The sequence below is a fragment of the Nilaparvata lugens genome, unplaced genomic scaffold, assembly GCF_014356525.2.
Source record: "Nilaparvata lugens isolate BPH unplaced genomic scaffold, ASM1435652v1 scaffold1770, whole genome shotgun sequence".
NCBI classification, from domain to species: domain Eukaryota; kingdom Metazoa; phylum Arthropoda; class Insecta; order Hemiptera; family Delphacidae; genus Nilaparvata; species Nilaparvata lugens.
Window position 1 is genome coordinate 44,146 of NW_024090260.1, and position 5,980 is coordinate 50,125.

General features: G+C 31.1%; 1 non-coding gene across 1 annotated transcript; it reads right to left on the reverse strand.

Moving 5' to 3' along the window:
- Window positions 1-5,579: 5,579 nt before the first annotated feature.
- LOC120355455 lies at window positions 5,580-5,691 on the reverse strand. The gene has a single exon (XR_005573524.1). It is a non-coding gene; the product is annotated as a U6 spliceosomal RNA (small nuclear RNA).
- Window positions 5,692-5,980: the final 289 nt, after the last annotated feature.

The window sequence follows — 5,980 nt, forward strand, 5'->3', positions numbered from 1 at the left end:
GAGTTGAGTTGCTTGAGCTTTGAATTAGGCCTACCTATTGTTTTTTCAATTTTTATTACAGTATTGCTCAATTTCTACGACAGGAATTACAAACACGGCTTTTGTAGTATGCTAATATTCATAGCTTTATTAGATTTAAAGAATTTTTTAGATTGAAGATAATTTTTTTGAAAATGTAAATTGGTAGGCTATCACTCATTTTATTATATAAGTCACTATTGGAATAAGAATTCTTCTCAAATCATAACAAGAATGGCTTGAAATAGAAAACTTTTGCAGTGTAGGTTATCTTTAGTATTAAAACAGAACATACAGTACGGTATTTCTAACAATATTATTATAAACGAAAATATGTGATCAATGATTATACTGCTAACTTACTCAGTAAAGGAGTTCAATATTCAGCCTGATCCAGTAACTTACATAAATGATGAGCAACAGATGTATCGTACCAGTCGAATTTCAGACCTAAGTAACATGCTAAACTGTCCAGCACCACACCAATATTCTCATTTTTTGTGTATGGCATTCCAGATATTATAATGTTATTCTTTCTCGACTGCTGCTGTAAATCAGCTACTTCAGTACGCAGTTGAGTAACAGCTTTATTGAGACGAACATTTTTTCAACATCTTCTTTAACTTGAACAGTATCTGTTATCGTTTGTTCTATTTTTACTTTAAGCTCAGCAAAATCAGAAGTTACTGATCCTAGGTCCTGTTGATTTTTTTCTAATCTAGACCATCCTACCTTGGATTCAGCGCGGAGTGCCACTAGTTCTTTAAGCACTTCCGATTGTTCATGAATAGTGACGGAATCTTCAATAGTTGGCGTAGAACACTGATCCGGATCACATTTATCACATTTCCAGTGTGATTTATTTCTGGTTCCTAGCTTTGAAGATGAGTCTGACAAACAAGACACGTGGAAGCATTTATTACACTTGTTGCATTTAAACCCCTCTTTTGCCGAAATTGGATGCTCACACTTTGTACAGTCATCCGACATGATGCACTTATGTTTATTATTACCTACAAAATAGTTGACGCGCACGATAAAATAATAAATTAATTTATAAGTTGCCTTAGAGATAAACGAAATGTCAATTTGTTGGTTATTATTCACTGTAGTCCGATTGCAGAACTGTGCAGGTAATCTGATCTATCAGAGCTAATCTACAACCGTCCGTTCGCATCGGCAGCTAGTTCGGATTGACCCTATCCTTCTGATTAGTTCATTTTTCTTTCCTCATGTGAGCACCTTGTCATCATTCACATCGACCTTATGATAAAAAAGTATATCCAAGTAAAAAAAGCAGTGAAAAATTATGATAACTTTAATTATTAGATTATACTTCAGATCCTGATCCACAAGCGAGACAGTGTTGATTCAGGGGTCGATTTAGTTTAGGTTATCAATCAATCACTTAATAAATAAATAAATAATAAGAAGTAGATGTTGAGCAGTTGAAGGAGAAGGTTGTTTTCGTTAGGTGCGCGCTTTTCAGAAAAAGATAAAGCTGTGCTTCCACTACTGTTCTCGCTCTGATAATTCATTTAATTCCACATTCTAATAATTACATTCCAAGGTTAAGTGAGTGTTATTCGAATTCTACTGTTCTCTGAACTACTAGTTTTTAACATTATAATTTAACACCTAAATGTTGTATCCTTCTAGAGCTTGAACTAGATTTCTAGACTCTAGTAGACAAAATCATAAAAATCTATGTTCATGTCACTTGCTACTTGCTACATTTATTATAAAGTAGTTATTTTCAAATCCTAAAATTCAACAGAACTTCCTTTTGTTCTTGCTCGTCATTTTAATAATTAAAATTACTACTCAAAATTATTCTATTGAAAAAATAAACAAAATTGAACAGCAACAAATGCAAAAAAAATTTAACAGCAACAACTTCTAGAGACACTACCAGAGTCAAAAGATGAGCAATAAAAAAGAAATTGATCACATTAAGCAGAAATGGAAAATTGTTGCTTTTAAAAAAATAATTGCTTCAATGATAAAATTTTGTTTGCCAACTTCCATAGATTTAGGTACTTTAAACTGACAGTATTGTTGTAATTAGCTGGTTCGGGAGCCCCTCTAGTAGGAATATTTTTAGCTGGGCGTAACCACAGTGGTAGTCTTACACTGGGATAGAAAACAACGTGTAATAATAGATTTGTAGCGATATTGCAAACATTGACCTAAATGAAGAAATGGTATAAATTTCAGATAAAACAGGTAGTAGATAAATTGTTTGATAATTACTTAGGCATATTCACAATAATTTTCTCATGATCTCTGATTATTTTATAAATTTTCAATCGTTCAGGAATATCAATCCTGTAATTGTGATGATTGAGAACAGTCACTCACCCCTGTTGCTCCTGTATCTTATTGGTTGATAAACGAACTGCAAGCGAATTATCGTTAGTATTTCTAGTGTAGTGTTCTGTTGAAAAACTGCTTTTAACTGCTGGGATCTTAGGTAATTGAAAAGTTTGTAAGTGCATAATATCCGAAAATCAGGTGTAGTGAGCAGGTGCATGCAAACTGTGACGGGAAAATTTAAAGCTTGGTCATGCGCTCACCCTGTGCTGAGATAGAAAACATTAAGGGCCGGTTTCCGAGCTCGGGATTTAGCTAAGTTCTAGACTTTAACTGGCTTTAAACTCTGGAGTCAGAAAAATGGCTTTCCGAGTCAGAGCGTTAACGTAGTTGAGGACTTGAATAGACTCTGGAGTTTAGATATCTAGTTAGACCCTGGAGTTTATAATTTCGCTTTCTGAGTGAAGGGCTTATAAGTCCACGACTTGAATTAGATTCTCGCCTCTTTCCGAGTCAAGGATTTATCAAAAATCTTTAAGTCCCGGACTTGAAACAGCGTGATTTTAAACCCTCGACTGGGGTAGGGTTTAAATTCAAGTTCTAGACTTAACTGAGCAAACATAATTCAGTTATTGTTTTGGAGTAGATAAAAAGCCAAATAGATGTCATAGAATACCTAAATTATTTGGATTAGTCCATCTAAATTCATAATTTATAGTTTGCAAATTCATTATATAATTGTATCAGAATTATGTTGTGTAAAAAACTAACCTCATTTTACGACTCCGACATAACCTAAAAATGTTCAAGCAAAATAATACAAGGATTGCATTGGAATTTATATTCCAATCTGAATGTTATTAATCAATATCATATTCAACATTATTAATAATAATAAACTATTTCTCCAGTTTTTTTTTCAAAACAAATACGTTTTCAAACTCAATAGCCTAATGAAATTTTTATTCCAAAATCACTGGTTAGGATCAATGATCGATGATGACAACGTAAAATAAAATGTTTATTCATTCACTTTTCAAAGGTTTTGCTTTGAATAGGCCTACAAAAAAAATCGAAACTTGTTTTTACAAAATAGTTTGGAGAGCATGCTCATTTGAATTGTCCCTCAGAAATCAGCTGTTTCCGTTTTGATATAATGCCAACAATACAACAGTAAAATATTGTGAATTTCCCTCATGTTTACTGCGTTAAAGTCCTGGACTCAAATAAGTCGAGAACTTGATAGACTCCGGAGTTTAGAAGATAAAATCGTGACTCAGAAAGTCAATTTAGACCCGAGAGCTTATTTCAGTCCTGGACTCTGTAAGTCCAGAATTTTTTAGATCCCGAGCTCGGAAACCGGTCCATAGTTGCCATAAGGTAGTAGGTTTTCACCTCCGACTGACATTCTGAAAAAAAACAAGTCAAACATGATTGTTACCTTGCAATACCTTACCTTAATCGAATAATGCCTTACAATAAACGAATGATGCATTGTCTTGGAGCTATTTTCTTGCTCAGTTATTTCACATAAATCAGCTCCGAAACAACTAAAGCAATACATATCAAAATTCAATTCGAGAACATTTTGATTTCTCCATCACAATTGAGAAATGCCAATTGAAATACTAGTTTCTTGGAAATTGACGAATTCATAAAAAGTTTGAAAGTAATAAACAAATCAGTTCTGTTGGCGATGAAGTCATGGGCTTCTAGTCTGTCCCAGATTGTTCGTGATACTGAATGATACTAGGCAAAAAGTGATACTAGGCACATGAAAGGTTGCAATGATTTAAATAAAAAACTAGTAGAGAGTTATTTAATCATTAAATATGCCCCTCAACAAATTAGAACTGGAAACTTGAACTGATGAATGTTGCTTCAATCAATTTTTTTTTTGTTTCAAAATTTACGCCTGGAAACAACGAATTCATTCAATATCATAGTTTATGGATAGCAGTTCATATAAAACCTAATAATTATTCGTCAATACCAGTATCATTTTCGTCGTCTTAATCAACATCCTATTACATTTCAATCAATGGTATTATCTAATTTCATTCCATGTTCCTTTCTGGTGTTTTTATTTTCAATAAAAAAACCATTGCATTGTTTTGAAAAACATTTCCATCATTCTATTCTGCTCCAATCAATAATTGTTGCATACCACATCATCAATCAGGATACAATTTCAAATATAATCATCATCATTATTATTATTATTGTTATTTGTACTATTATCATCAATGAAATTCAATTAAACTCTATCTTGCAATTTCCTGCTTTTTTGTGAAATATTCTTCCAAAATATGGAAAACATTATTAACTTTCGAGATACTAATATTCTTGTTGATCGAATTATTCTAATAAGAATGATTCATTCAATCATTTACTGCTATTTTCCTTTGTTCAGTTTAAGTTTATTTGCCAAGTGTTCAATTGATGTTGTAATAATGTTCTGCAAGTTTTTTTTCAGCAAGTCCTATCAAAATTGTTTGATAGCTTATTATACTGTCACTCTCTCTAAGACTATATTTGTCAAGTGCTGAGTGAATGAAATTACTGTTCCATTATGCATTTTAAATAATCGATTATAAAACTGGGAGCATTTGTCACATTCTAGTTACTTCAACTTATCTGTAATTCAACTTTTTGTGAATTTATTCTAATAATGAATAAATCTCTTCTTTCCAAACTCATTTATCAATTATATTTTTGTATAATATATAATATTCTGAAGAAAAAAAGATTAGGCTACTCTTGAACAAGTGTATTTATAAATATATTGTATTCAAATATTGCTATCAATTAATCATAAAGGATGTTCCAAGGTATGAATAGCTTATTGAATAGGCTTAGAAAAAAGTATGAGTATAAAGTATAATATCCATTATTATCAGAATATCTCTTAAATTTTGTATGAATATCACAAAATTTGGATGTCCTCATGAATAATATTTTTTTTCTTGTATATTCAAATTGATTGGAAAAAATATGCAAGTGTTCGCATGTATCATATATCATGTGATGTGAAATTCAAATTCATTTTGAGAGAAGAATGTAATTTGAAAATAAGATACGATTTTTGTAAAAAATATATTTGAAGGAAGAATAACTTCTAAAATAATAAAGTTTAAATAGGTATGATAATTCATAACCATGAATCAAAACTCAATAACTTAAAAATTAAGAGACTTGAAATGTTGTCAAAAATCCACTTTAATTAAATAAAAATTAACATTTTACTGAAAAATGTGGAACGATTCACGATTTTGCGTGTCATCCTTGCGCAGGGGCCATGCTAAGCTTTCCACATTTTTCTGTGAAATGTTAATTTTTATTTAAATAAAGTGGATTTTTGACAACATTTCAAGTCTCTTTAATTATGGAAAAGTTCCACAACATCATTATTCTCGCTAAAAACTTAATTAATTTAAGAATGAATTTGGGTTGAAAAGCTGGGATTTATAAATTTTGAAATTCGTAATTTGAATTTTTATAATGTTACAAAAATAACGTTATACATTAACTTAACTAAGCCACTAAAAATACATTTATAATGTCACGGAAACGTAGACATCATAAATGAAACTCATCCACCAGTATTTTCAATTAAATTACTGTTTTACTTTCAATCAAACTTCCACTG